Raw genomic sequence first — 15,878 nt, forward strand, 5'->3', positions numbered from 1 at the left:
ATATATATATACGTAGCGCTTTTATCAAGAACAGTTATATACGTGTACACTCACCATATTTATAGGAGCTCAGGTCCGTGCAGACGCCGCTGATCTTCCAACTTCCATCTTCCTGGCGTCAGCCTCGGTCGCCCGGAAGTGATGTCGCGGCGCTGTGCACGGTTTCCCTGGCAACCTGTGCAAACAACAATACAGGGTAACATGGTTACAGAGTCCGTGGTGTCAAACATTTGTGCACAGCGCCGCGACGTCACTTCCGCCAGGCTGCAATACACATAGCTATCACATGTGTTGGTAGCTGCTCACCTATAAAAGCAAAGTCTGCTGTGAGCTTCAGACCTGATAGCATGCCTGGTATCAAACATTGATGTGATAGCTATGTGTATTGCAGCCATTTTCAGCGATAGTGGTAGGACCTGCAGAACAGTGGGGTCCCTTGACGGGGGCTGCAGGCTTAAATGCATTGATTAATTCATGAACCAAATCTCCACTATTTATTATCAGTTAATTTAGTGTGTGCAGAGCCCATCCAATGTCTGTTTAAACAATGTGGTCACAAGCCATAGGGCACCCCAAAACTAGGAAAGGTGAGTGCCGATGTTAAGTGTATATATTGTTTATTAGATTAATTTTTTAATTAGTCTTATTGTGGTCACATTCTCTCATGCACCCTGTTTTTAACTAAGATTCCATAGCTTATGTTAGCCATTTCCCTAGATGATTAGTGACAGGTGTGTTGGTAGCTGCTCACCTATAAAAGCAAAGTCTGCTGTGAGCTTCAGACCTGATAGCATGCCTGGTATCAAACATTGATGTGATAGCTATGTGTATTGCAGCCATTTTCAGCGATAGTGGTAGGACCTGCAGAACAGTGGGGTCCCTTGACGGGGGCTGCAGGCTTAAATGCATTGATCAATTCATGAACCAAATCTCCACTATTTATTATCAGTTAATTTAGTGTGTGCAGAGCCCATCCAATGTCTATATATATATATATATATATATATATATATATATATATATATATATATATATATATATAAACATCGATGGTCTGGCACTCCAAATGATAGGTAAACAATGTCCCGGGTGCCCTCACAGAATAATGGTGATAGACGTGCAGAGGTGCGGCACTCCTGGTATCAATAAAGACTCGTAGTCGGGAAACTTCCACAACGTTTCAGTTCATGTTGAGAACTTTTTTCAAGTGTACAAATAACAATAAAAAACATCTTACCTTTATAGTACCAACACCCAATGTGTAAGCGCGGCTGGCTGGAAGCGGGACCTCACTCCCGTCCAGTGTTGTCGCAGAGAAATGACGTCATCACGCCCAACGTGGCGCGTGACGCAGTGTGTGTGAGGGAAGCCCGTAACCAAGGAAACATGTAAACAAACAAAGCAGCGGCCGTACCTGTACATAAAGCAAAATACAGTTCAATCAGTAAGCGAGTAGCGGGGTAAAAATGTCTGAATATACGGCTATGGGCGCTATGCATACAATAAGGCTAAGATAGCACTGGAGTTAACTAATTAAGTGAGTGCGAGATGCCATGCCTATAATGGCAATTGACATACTGGTGTCAACCTAGGTACCATACATGAATACTGCAGGCTAGAGACAACCTAATGATAATAATAATATAGAGATATAACACAACTAAATATGTAAGCATGAATATAACGAGCAGCAAAAAAATATAAGGATGAAAATGATGTAGAAAATACCAAGAATAAAGAGCAATAGAGAAAAGTGGACATAAGTGTAACCGAGAATGGCAGATTCAATGCAAAATAAAGGAAATGTTCTCATTAAGTCCTTTAGGTGAGATGACATCCATTGTCATTATCCACTTAGTTTCTAATTGGATAAGCTTCAATGATCTATTGCCCCCACGTGGCAACGGAGGTACTGTGTCGATCATACGATATCGCAATGAATTCAAAGGATGCCTGAACTCCAGGAAATTCCTGGCGACCGGTTGTTCTGCTTTTCCAGATGCCAGTGCTTTACGAATAGCTGACCGATGTGCCGTCATTCTATCCTTGAATTTGCAGTCAGTTTTGCCTATGTAGGCTAGCCCACACGGGCAAAGTATCTGATAGACCACATGAGTGCTGTCACAATTGAATCTGTGCCTTATCAGATATTTACGTCCAGTCTATATTATTATTATCATTAGGTTGTCTCTAGCCTGCAGTATTCATGTATGGTACCTAGGTTGACACCAGTATGTCGATTGCCATTATAGGTATGGCATCTCGCACTCACTTAATTAGTTAACTCCAGTGCTATCTTAGCCTTATTGTATACATAGCGCCCATAGCCGTATATTCAGACATTTTTACCCCGCTACTCGCTTACTGATTGAACTGTATTTTGCTTTATGTACAGGTACGGCGCTGCTTTGTTTGTTTACATGTTTCCTTGGTTACGGGCTTCCCTCACACACACTGCGTCACGCGCCACGTTGGGCGTGATGACGTCATTTCTCTGCAACAACACTGGACGGGAGTGAGGTCCCGCTTCCAGCCAGCCGCGCTTACACATTGGGTGTTGGTACTATAAAGGTAAGATGTTTTTTATTGTTATTTGTACACTTGAAAAAAGTTCTCAACATGAACTGAAACGTTGTGGAAGTTTCCCGACTATGAGTCTTTATTGATACCAGGAGTGCCGCACCTCTGCACGTCTATCACCATTATTCTGTGAGGGCACCCGGGACATTGTTTACCTATCATTTGGAGTGCCAGACCATCGATGTTTATATAGGAACCTCTGCTGGGAAAGCGTTGGAACCAGTCATGGGCACCCAATCTACAAGCAAGTAACGTACTCAATTTGGAGCGTCTTTGTCACAGCACTATTTTACATCTTATAGTGCATGTGGTTGTCTGCCAGGATCGGATACAGGAGTGGATCCGCAATAGCAGTTGTCACACAGTGAGGTGTTTTCTTATACACTGCAACGGCCCTCAGCCTATTACCGAGTTAGCATATAGCGGTTGCCTTAGTGCAAATACAGGTATGGCAGAGGGAGGAACGGAGGCGTTTGGCCATATGCAATTTCATGCTGGGGATACGTTCACGTATTCAGAGTCAGAAGTGGAACAGATTGTCTGTGACAAAGGCATAGCGGATGAAGCCGAAGCAGCATCATGTGAAAGCATTTATAGAGATCTTCTCCGCTTAAAGAAGAAAGAAGTGGATTTCCACCTACATTGCCTATCCCTTTCTGATTATTACACGAGGGGGCAATAGATCATTGAAGCTTATCCAATTAGAAACTAAGTGGATCATGACAATGGATGTCATCTCACCTAAAGGACTTAATGAGAACATTTCCTTTATTTCGCATTGAATCTGCCATTCTCGGTTACACTTATGTCCACTTTTCTCTATTGCTCTTTATTCTTGGTATTTTCTACATCTTTTTCATCCTTATATTTTTTTGCTGCTCGTTATATTCATGCTTACATATTTAGTTGTGTTATATCTCTATATTATTATTATCATTAGGTTGTCTCTAGCCTGCAGTATTCATGTATGGTACCTAGGTTGACACCAGTATGTCGATTGCCATTATAGGCATGGCATCTCGCACTCACTTAATTAGTTAACTCCAGTGCTATCTTAGCCTTATTGTATGCATAGCGCCCATAGCCGTATATTCAGACATTTTTACCCCGCTACTCGCTTACTGATTGAACTGTATTTTGCTTTATGTACAGGTACGGCCGCTGCTTTGTTTGTTTACATGTTTCCTTGGTTACGGGCTTCCCTCACACACACTGCGTCATGCGCCACGTTGGGCATGATGACGTCATTTCTCTGCGACAACACTGGACGGGAGTGAGGTCCCGCTTCCAGCCAGCCGCGCTTACACATTGGGTGTTGGTACTATAAAGGTAAGATGTTTTTTATTGTTATTTGTACACTTGAAAAAAGTTCTCAACATGAACTGAAACGTTGTGGAAGTTTCCCGACTACGAGTCTTTATTGATACCAGGAGTGCCGCACCTCTGCACGTCTATATATATATATATATATATATATATATATATATATACTGTATATGTATATACACACACACACACACACAGTGTAACAGCTCAGCTTGGAATCCATGATGGGTTGTCAGAGAAAGGTCCAGTGCCACTGGGGTCCTAAAAAGGCTCGTTTCCATGTCTAGTTACACAAACTACCATGCAGCACCATGTAGTAAAACAAAAGTAACAGTAGAGGGATGGGTGACAGGTGCCCCTTAGTAAATACATTTACAAAAACCATGACCATGTTTAGTGTATGCACAGTAATGTGTGTACAGAAATCACAAAAAACAGCATATTCAAAGTTACACAGAAATTTATCAGATAAAAAGAGATGTTCTAAAGAACAGTCCATCACAACATCCTATGAATCCAAACCAACAAATAACAAACAGCAACACTTCAGTTGTATGTTACTTTCTTTCCACACACACAGGTCACCCTCTTCACAGTGGGAATGTTAATAACAATACAAAGAGTTTCTTCAAATTTACCAAAGAATGATATTTTGTATTTTTCATTTTGGAAACATTTGGACAGGTCTGCTGTTCCCAACAAGCTCAGAGTTACAACTTTGGAAACATGTAACATGACAGAGGATTTGACACTCCACAAAATCAGAATTGAGTCCATATTAATAAATAACGGGAGTTGTTGCGGAAACAGTAGTTTAAACTGCTGATTTAGTTTTTTTTTGTTTTTTTTTTCCTTTCTTACAAATGAAGCTGTAGAAATACAGTATATACATAGTACTAACAGTACACATACACTAAAAAAGCTGCTATGCTCCAACCCACACTGCACAGAGTGCCTTCCTTTTGAATCCACATAACTTTATAAAATGCATGTCTATCTCGAATAGCAGGCACTGTGCAGAGATAGGAGAATGAGCAAATGCTTTATTTGAGTTAGTAAACATATACACTGAATCACAATGTGATTTAATGAGACTTTTAAAACTTGTAATAAAAAATAATAAGGGGTGGGGAGACTTTACATTAGTTCCGCTCTTTCTCATAGATAAGTGCCACCACACAAGCTCTATGCTAGTGTCATTTTGGACTCTTGGCTACATCTGTACAAGTGCACATAATTACATTAATGTTACTTCTACCCTGTGATATCCTCACACCAGTGACTGAGGACTGAATTGCACATTTTTCTTTATCAAAACAGGAGTAAGCAAATACAAAAACAAAATAGCAGGCAGGGAAATGGGTTTGTGGTTCTATGAAAAAGTGTGTCTGGGGACAAAAATTCCACTTTTCCCCTGTTCCATCATTGGCATGCCCATACTATTCCAATGATCATGAAAGGGCAATGTGTATGTGATGAGATCTTCTCTCTGGCTTCCTGGATCAGTTAAATATAAGGAGGGTGAAATTTCATCCTACATCTCTTATGACGCTCAGCAAATATCTCTTCTCTCCCCTCTCAGATTATGTTACACCCTAGGGGAATTTTGGTCTTTAGGTCTACACTTTTGCTCTGTTCCCAACTGGGGTGCTGTGTAGGGGGGAGTTCTATAAGAAATTTGAGTAGAATAAACATTTACAGATCTCTTTTGCCATCTAGCCTGTACAAGAAACCACAATATCAACTATTCATGCTGCCTTCTACCGCAATCTTTAAGGATGAAACTCCAAAAAGCCTAACACTGAAAATATGGCATCAGACATAAAGGTGGCCTTTGTTAAAATAAAAAAAAGTACAATATTAGCCATTAAAAGATTTTTTTATATATATAATATGCTTCAATTAAAAGTGCATTGTGGGTAAGAGAGAGATGACTTTGTAGTGTTGCTACTCCAGTACAAATCATTTACCCTTTCAACAGTTCCAAACCCTAAATAGCAAAGTACAATTCTCATTGTAGCAGCAAAACCATAAAAGTCTCTTTAAAACAAACAAAAATAAAAAGCAGAAGTCCACATATTTCCAGTCATACATTTCCAAACCCTACAGACATTGAGGGGATAAGTAATCAATTGGTCCACTTTCTTCTTTTTGAAAGTTACTGCGGGTGTAGTGGAAAGTAAAGGAGGAATGCTCAGCATCCTGTGAGTTACAGATGACTCTCCTTGCGTGATATCACAATGGATAGAGACAGCAGGAAATCTGTTTGTGTTCAGCAAAGGCAGTGGCAGGCAGACGGAAACAAGGAGTGGACCAGCTGGTAGTTTGGTGAAGTAACATATATTGCGCCATTCCCATTTCCCATGCAAGATACCCTGTACGCCAGCATCCTATAGAAACAAATACAGAGAAGAACATTAGAACTGGTTACACAAAAAGCAGACATTGCAATACATCACATGAACAGTAAGGGAAAGCTGGCTGTATTTATATATGGTAGACTAGGGCATCAGATGTGTGTAAGCATCAATCAATTTTTAAGTGCCACGGCTCTTGCTAATCCTCTATAATTTTCCACTTACAGGCACCTAGACGTAATTGTTATAATGAGTGACATATTGTATTCTGCAGCGCTTTACAGAGAATATATGAACATTCACATTAGAGGCCCAGAGGAGCTTACAATCTATATTCCCTACAACATGTACACGCACACAGAGAGAGAGAGTATCCAGCAGTAAAAAAAAAAATAAAAAAAAAAATCTGCAGTTGGAAGGATGATGCCGTGTTCCGGATGGGGGGATTGGGGCTCTGGGGGTCCCTCAGAATCCGGAAAGGTTGCCCTCCTTTCTGGGTAGCCCGGGAGGGGGACCCATTTTTCGGAAGCCTCCCAGCCATTCCGGGAGAGTAGGCAACCCTGATTTGGACTATATATAGTCTTGCCTGCACAGTCTATTTTACTGTTCGATTTACACTAAACAGGAGCACACATTGTGACTAAATTGAAAACCATCTATGGATAAGATATTTAAACTTTTGCATTTTGAATTTTTTGCCACAAAATGTTTTCCAAAAATCGTACATTTAATAGGATGTGATTTGCAGCGAAAATCACACATTTTGACCTGCTGATTTTTTCTCACACTTCAATTCGCATCCAGATGTTTACCCATAATAAAGTATACAACCCGCAAATTTAATAGGATGTGATTTTTGGAAAACGATACCAAAAACCGCAAAACAAATAGACCAAGTTCAAAATAGTGTGTTTTACAGAACCATGCACAGACCAGTGTGATCTATGCATGGTTCTGTCCAATAAAATGTGTAAAAGTAAAGAAGAAAAAAAGAAAAAATGGCATGGGGTCCACCCTCCTGAGCATAACCAGCCCCGGGCTCACAGAACCAGTGCTGGTTTTAGAAACTCAGGGGACAAAAAACATAGGGGATCCCAGGATGTGAATTGGGCAGATTTCATATAGATATGAAAATGTGAAAAATCAACAGATATTTGAAAAACTAAACATTGAATTTGATAACTGGTTTTCTTATCTGTTATTTCTTAAGAGCACAGCAGCTATCAGACATGTCAGCAAAACATCACACCAACAAGCATTTAATAAATGAGACATTAAATACAACTTCTTCTATGTTGCAGATCACAATGAAAAATATCCCAAACGACAACATGTTATACTGTGGGGGAAATTTACTAAGATAGGAGATCTATTTCAGATGGGATGTTGCTATTGACAAAAAATCAGATACTATCTATTATCTTCTAGAACAGGGATGGGCAACAAGCAGCCCTCCAGATATTAATGAACTACACATCCCAGCATGCCTTGCATCAGTTTCACCTTGGCCAAATAGCAAAACTAAGGCAAGGCATGCTGGGATGTGTAGTTCATCAACATCTGGAGGGCCGCTTGTTGCCCACCCCTATTCTAGAAGGTGCTAAATAAATAAGAAGTAGATTCTGGTTAGTAGATTCTGCCCATAGCAACATCACATGTGAAACAGATCGCCCATCTTAGTAAATTTCCCCTATATGTCTTAGCAAATAGCATAGATTTTAATCGGGCAAAAAATACACTTAGAAAATATAATTTAATATAACTTTTAGTATTTTACAACTACATTAGTGGGGTAAATGTCAAAGCATAATAACATGCTGATGCAACTGTTACCCGGAAATCCCTATTGAAGCATTTCAGTGTTCTTCTTCCTAAGTAATCAGCAGAAACATTGTTTTGTAAATCATTCTGATCAAAATATGATTTGCATCTGTTATGGTAAATTAGTTTGTTTGAGTTTAGGATAACTATTATTCTGGAACAATACTATTCACACTGGCATTACATAGCTTTAAATAGATGTTAATTAAGTTTAATTGCTTTATTATCTGTATAAGTGGCGTGCAGAATGGGATGATGCTGCAGTGTGGAAATGCAGCTATTTCTGTAACTAACCATTACATTACTATGTACATAATTATTGAGTATCATATAAAAAAACATGCAAATTAGTTGTGACCATTACTTAAAAAAAAAAAATCTATCTTTAGTTTTAAATTAAAAAAATAACGTTAATGTAGAAGCTGGTGCAGGAAATAGTATCAGTATACAAATGGAAAGGCTCTCATGACAGAAGTGAATATGCCTGTTGTATTCTTGCCCATCTGCCACTGTATTATACGTGTTTTCCTATGGCAGTCATTAACATATGGAGATGTTGGCACAACATTCTTAGCATAGAGAACACTGCAGGTTCAAAGTGCTGGAGCCATTGGTTGCAGGCCAGTCGGGTCACTATCTATGAGGAGTTTTCATGTTCCATGTGTGTTTGTGCAGGTATCATAAATATCCTATTAAATTAATTTGGGAATTGGATCCAGTCATATTGTCAACAGTTTCCACATCCGCATTCCTATTGTCAACATGTTGACAGACAGCAAGTCAACATCCTCAGAATGTTAACATGTACACATGGATAGTGACTGACAGGAGGGTTAGGCTACAGATGGAGGTTAGGATTAGGCTGGAGGAGGCGTCTGTTAGTGTTAGGAATTGGGGGAGGGGCCCTAGACTGCACACCCTGAACATGTGAGGTGCTACCTGCTGAGACTTGTAGTGCAGCAGGCAGGAGGAGAATGCAGGTGCACACTAAATATAAATGCTGATTTCCCTTATATCCCTTTAATATCACTTTAATTTCACACTAATGTGATGCCATGGGGTGGTTCTGCTGGGCTGGCCTGGGGGGTCCCGCGCCCTGTACTTGTCTCAGAGTAGTGTTAGGGACATGTACGATAGAGGTTACCTGGACACGGTGGACAAGCCGATAATAATGGCCATCATTATGCTAAGAACCTCTGAAATACAATACAGCAATGATATTAATAGGTTTAGCATTTATATTCAGTGTGCACCTGCAATCTCCTCCTCCTGCTTCCAGGGTTAGGAATTGTTAGTCTGCAGTGGAAATGATGGTAACATGACTGCCGAGACCCAGAAAACATGCTAAGCATGTTGACAGTTTGACCATGTTGACATTGTGATGCATTTATGTATGATTACTATTTAAATAACATACCACCAGTGCCTGGGTAACCAAGATTATATATTTATTTTTTTTGGGGGGGGGGGAAGGTCCTGCATGCATGTGACAGCCGATGAATAAAATAAAAGGGTAATTTATTCCATGCTTCTAAGCTATAACCTATACCGATGTGCTGTGTGGAGTGAAGTTCTTAAGGTGTCTGCCAGATGACTGTGCCAATGTAACTTGCTGATGGAACCATTACTTTATGTACATTGTGCTACAGCTCCAGCTGGGCAGTCTAAAGCCAAAGTATCCACAATCGTTATAGATCCTAAATGCCAGTTGCATAACCTTCACATTACATGCACATGGGCAGTATGACTGGTGAGTCCCTGAGTGCTCATACACATGTGTTTAGCAGCATTACAAGGGGAACTACATGTGTATTAGCCTAGGACACCTGGAACCTTTAATCAGCCCTGCATACCACAACCAAATAAATTACTTATGGCAAATAGAACCTAGGGGTAAATTTAATAAACATCATGGGCCAAATGCACCAAGGGCCTGATTCAGATCTGTTTGCTCATCTGTGTAATCGCAGTCTAGTGAACATATAAAAACTGCCTGATGGAACGTCCGCCAATCCTCATTCTCCTCAGAGACTCTCACTACCCAGCAGCCCTTGCACTTTTTCCTCCAACTGCCAGCTGTCCACTTCTAATTGTCACCTGTCCATGGGGCCTTGCACATGGGAGCCCAGCATTTTCGGCCCACACACTGGGTGCAGCAGCAAGGCCGGCTCAAGGCACATTCCTTAGTGGCCGCGCTGGGCGATGACTTCTAAGGGTGGCCTCAGTCATGGACGGATACAGGGGGGAGGCAAGGCGGGTGCCCCCCTAGAAGACTGCTTCCACACTTTGTGTGTATGGTTCCTGCATGTGTCCTCCAGGCAGGCCCCGCGACAGGGGGGGGGTCAAGGGGATCAGCTGACCTGGGCCCCGCTGATCTGAGGGACCCCAAAACAGGCCCCCATCAGTGCCGGACTGGGTCATGACATACCCTGCTGCTGCTGCTCCCGAGGAGACTCACTGTCAGCATTGTGTGGGGTGAGAATATGTGACAGCCTCCAGGAGCAGCAGCAGGACAGGAGGCTGTCATGTGTCCAAGGATTCTCTCAGTGGCCTCAGCAGCCCCCAGCCCCTGGCCTCCCCCCTCAGACGCCCGGCATCCCTGCTCGTGAGTGGGTGAAGCTACATGGGTCCCACCGGGGGCTAAATGGGTGGAGCTATGTATCTGCTGCTGCAGTTCAGTGCTTCCTGCTATTGAATTTGCTAGGGTTGCTAGAGTTTCAGGATTAGCTTGTGTGTGTGTGTGTGGGGGGGGGTATCACGTCAGTGTGATAGAGCGCAGGGCGCATGGTGAGGGAGTGCGTCAGTGTGATAGAGCACAGGCCGCAGGGTGAGGGAGTGCATCAGTATGATAGAGTGCAGGGTGAGGGACTGTGTTAGCGTAACATAATGCAGGCTGCAGGGTGAGGGACCACGTCAGCGTGATAGAGCACAGGTCGCAGGGTAAGGGATTGGGTCTGTGTGATAGAGTGCAGGGTGAGGGATTGCGTCAGTGTGACATAATGCAGGCTCCTGGGTGAGGGAGAGCATCAGTCTGATAGAGTGCATGCTGCAGGGCGAGGAATTGTGTCAGTGTGATAGAGCACAGGCTGCAGGGAGTGTGTCAGTGTGATAGAGCGCAGGTCGCAGGGTGTGAGGGTGGGCATCTGTGATAGAGAGAGGCCGCAGGGTAAGGGAGCGCGTCCAGTTTAGGTTCAAGCGTGGGAGGGAGTTTGTAGCGCTTAAGAGTGTGGGGGTCCTCAGTGATATCAGTGTATGGGGCCCCAAGATTTCTGTTGCTGGCCCTGCCTCCAGGATATGCCATATTCCAGTGGCCACATCTATGTGTGATCCTGGTGCTGCCCGCCTGATGCCGCCCTGTGCTGCTGCCCTAGAGAGCAGCTTTGACTGAGGGGATGAGGCGACACCTGTCAGCTGATGGCTAGGAGGAGAGAGCTGGGGAAGACTCAGCTCAGCCCCGGACCCGCGATAACCCACCTTTACCTGCTATTGCCACCTCCACCTGCTCGCTGTGTACTGCGATAGCAGCAGTACTGCATGCAGGGGTGGAACACAAGCCGCTCGGTGGCTCCTCTGTGAGTGTGAACTGGGACCTTCTATGCCTTCCGTGCTCAAGTTGTGTTACCTGCGCAGACAGAAAAGGTAATGCAATGTACAACACAGTGGTTCTTGTAAGGGGTTCTTTTGTGGAGGTGGTGTGCTGGTGGTAGGGGAAGGTGCTTCAAAATTTTCTGTCTGGGGGCGCTAGTAGGCCTGGAGCAAGCACTGAGCAGCTGATTGGCAACTGTCACCAATAAACTGAATATACAGTAATAGCAGCAGGGCACACTACTATTTAAACAAGTAAGGGGTTTATTTACTAAGCTGGGATTTCTATTGAAGATGGAATGTTGCTACAGGCAACCAATCAGATTATATTATCTATTATCTTCTAATCTAGAAGGTGCAAAATAAATAAGTAGATTCTGAATGGTTGCTATGGGCAACATCTCAAGATAGTAGTGACCCCCCCCCCCCCACACACACACACACACACTCACAGACACCCACAGCAAATGTACATATTTTGCGCTGTTGTTTGGTGGAGAAATTAACCTGTAAGGTCCTGTGAGGGGGGCCCATGTGAATAATCTCTAGAAAGTACTGTGTAAAATGTTGGTGCTAAACCAGTGGTTCCCAAACTGTGTGCCGTGGCTCCCTGGGGTGCCTCGGGACACTTGTAGGGGTGCCCCGGGTTGGTGATCTAGGACCAATTCGAATTATTTATGATTAATTATTTATGGGCAAAACCAGTGCTGGTGGCTGCCAATCATAAAATGTGTACAAATAGAAGCAAATCCTGCCCTTTACCACATAACTGACCCTAGGAATCGCATAGAATCCCAATATAATTAATTTTCTGGGGGTCTAGGGGTGCCGTGAAAAACAATTTGATACTCTAGGGTGCCGTGATTCAAAAAACATTGGGAACCACTGTCAGCTAAACACTTAATGCCATTATTACTTGAGTATTAAAACCAACATTGAGATCAAACCAAATCACACTGTACTTATAATAAGCTTTCAGATAATACAGTACACTATCCAGCCTACCAAAAAACCCTTTACCCTCTGGGACATGCAATGCTAAGCTAATGTGGCAGCAGTCACTGCTGTTGCTGGCTCCCAAGATAGTCAATTAGAAACTGCTCTATTCAGCTGCAGCATCTTGGAATAAAAAGGTGGCTGCTTCTTCACTGAAGGAGAGGAGACATTTTAGATATAGTATTAGAGTCTGCTTTAGGGGTGGATGGATTCTAGCTTTGTACATCTAATGGATCTACTAATGTCTCATTATAATAAAATCACTGCTTAAACACCTCATGAATTTGTCTAGAATGGTTATTTCTTGCATTTGGAGAGTCCTTCTTTTTCCTTCCTCCTCAATCTCTTCAGTGGTTCAGGAGATTCAACAACTATATAGCATGTTAATGGAAGATTATGTACTAAATAAAACTCCACTTAACCTATTTTACTCCATAGCAACATATGTCCAGATGCAATCAATTGTGATTCTCTGACACAGAACAAATGGACACTAGAAAGGCTACAGCAGTCACAGTGCACAAGTCCTACCTGAAAGTGGGCACAAGATGGCAGTACAACCTAATAAGCATGTACAGTGTTAACACAACCTTTTCTTTATTTTGATAAAGATACCTACAATAAGCAAGAAGGTTTTCTAAAAGGAAATCTGAAGATACAGTAATAAGGTACTCTTTACCTAGAACGGCGCCAGCGATTGAAATCGCGGTCGTCGGGGGTAAAAATCGCGGTCATCGCGGTCATCGCGGGCATCGCGGGTAAATCGGGATTGCCGCGATGCCCGCGATGACCGCGATGACCGCGATTTTCCCATAGGGAACAATGTTAAAAAGGCTGATTGACCGCGATTTGACTGTTAAATGCCTCAATGGACCCGATTTGGCCCTAGGAATCAATGTTAAATGGGCCACAGAGCCCAAATAAGCACAATTAACCCTTAAATGTCCCCCCCAATTTTTAACGCCACCCCACGATCCACGCGAACCCGAAGCGTGGCGAGCGCAGCGAGCCCGCGAGGGGCGGCGGTACGCGTCCTCCGACCTTTTCATGCCCTACTATCCACTAGGGCGTGGAGTGAGAATATAATAGTGTGGCGAGCGCAGCTAGCCACCGAGCCCGAAGCGTGGCGAGCGCAGCGAGCCCCGCGAGGGGACGCGGATACCTTCACAGTTATACGCGTCCCCTCGCGGGCTTCACAGGTGTCCGTGGCGACGCCGACACCTGTGAAGCCCGCGAGGGGACGCGTCTACCTGTGAAGGTATCCGCGTCCCCTCGCGGGGCTCGCTGCGCTCGCCACGCTTCGGGCTCGGTGGCTCGCTGCGCTTGCCACACTATTATATTCTCACTCCACGCCCTAGTGGATAGTAGGGCATGAAAAGGTCGGAGGACGCGTACCGCCGCCCCTCGCGGGCTCGCTGCGCTCGCCACGCTTCGGGTTCGCGTGGATCGTGGGGTGGCGTTAAAAATTGGGGGGGACATTTAAGGGTTAATGGGCTCTGTGGCCCATTTAACATTGATTTCTATGGCCAAATCGGGTCCATTGAGCCATTTAACAGTAAAATCGGGTCCATCGCGCCTTTTAACATTGATTCCTATGGGAAATCGGGAGCATCGCGTCGCGGGCATCGCGGGTACATTTATGGCCGGCCGCGACGCGACCGACACGATTTTCATGTTTAACATGGGTTTCAATGGGAAATCGCGGGCATCGCGTCGGTCGCGTCGCGGCCAGACATAAATGTACCCGCGATGCCCGCGACGGGCGCCCTTCTAGGTAAAGAGTACCAATACATAGTCTAATACAGTCTACAAAATAATAGCTAGAATCTACAGTTCTAGTAAAGTAGAATTATTTCATATTTTAAAAGCGTGACTTCTAGGCATTTTCCATCTTTAGACAACTGTGTCATTTTATAAAACCAAAGTATCAATAATTAAAGAAAAACACCATGGTAAACACATCATTTTGCTTCTATTACATATTTACTTTCTTTTTGGCTTCTATGTTGATGTGTAGTCCATAGTTGCCTACCCTCCTGCATTCTGCAGGAGACTCCCTGAAATAGCAGCAATCTCCCTCTCTCCCTCATTAGTCTAGCAATCTCCCTCATTTCACCTAGCCCACATTACACTGTTACATTTTTTGGGGAAAAAAGGAATGAAAGATAGATACATTTACATTGAATCTTCAGCACCATTTCCCAGCACTTTACCAAGTACAGTAGCTCGTACTAACTGCTTTGCGGCTCATCTACATTTGGATATAAGTCATTTTATAAGATTCCTCTCAGATGTAGCAGTACACACCCCCGCTTCTAGGTGCGACATTCACAATCTCTTTTCACAATTTCTCCATATATGGAACTAGACACGCCCTTTGGGTGGAGCATGACACGCCCCATCAATGGAGCGCTGTGCAAAATGATATTATCAACTATAATCTCCCTGAAACTAGATTTCAAAAGTAGGCAAGTATGGTGTAGTCACCTTTGTTAAAAAGAGCAATTTGAAAATCATATCCTTGCACTGCCTTCAGGAGATCTGTCAATGATGCTGTATAATACATACACAGTACTATGGGGGTTATTCTGGTCAAATTCACAGCTTTGCAAGTCTACTAAGCCCCGCCCGGCCGCCCACCATCGAATGATGGTGGGCACGTGCACGCATAGCTAAGTGACTCTATAAGTGATGGTGAACGTGCACGCATAGCTAAGTGACTCTCAGGTCACTTAGATTTGCGTGCACCCTCAGGAGGAAGTGGGCGGGCAGCTGACATCCGGTGTGTAAACGGTGCAAATCCCGGATCCAACCTGGCTTGGATCTGTTTTCCAAATACTGGGTAGGATCCGGGATTTGGGTGTAAAAGGGGTATAAATGTGCGGGATGGCCAGTTTAGAGGCATTTTTTTTAATTAGGGAGGCCAAACCCGGGATTCTGGTATTGAGCATTTTTTAATACCGAATACTAGCATTGGAATAATTCCCCAGGATTGGTATCCCTAGTAGGGAGGCATGTATAAGTAAACTAAGGAGCTGTGTGCGCAAAATGCAACCCATGCTGACTGCAATAAACTGAATATCCTTTCCCAGCACTGCAGGGATTTTTGTCAGGGATGTAATGTCATTTTCACCTTTTCTCCATTCAGATTGCTGTTTGTTTGTTTTTTAAAACTGTACATATTTATTTAGCATCTTAAGGCAAATTGTGCTC

General features: G+C 43.4%; 1 protein-coding gene across 2 annotated transcripts in view; it reads right to left on the minus strand.

The window, feature by feature from the left end:
- Positions 1–4,348: 4,348 nt before the first annotated feature.
- SOBP (sine oculis binding protein homolog) overlaps positions 4,349–15,878 on the minus strand; it is a 162,298-nt gene continuing 150,768 nt past the window's right edge. For both annotated transcript variants that reach the window (XM_083176942.1, XM_083176943.1), the window contains one exon: positions 4,349–6,296. The gene's annotated coding sequence lies outside the window, so the exon portion shown is untranslated. The remainder of the gene's footprint in view (positions 6,297–15,878) is intronic.

The sequence above is a fragment of the Crinia signifera genome, chromosome 3, assembly GCF_055691185.1.
Source record: "Crinia signifera chromosome 3, ASM5569118v1, whole genome shotgun sequence".
NCBI lineage: Eukaryota > Metazoa > Chordata > Amphibia > Anura > Myobatrachidae > Crinia > Crinia signifera.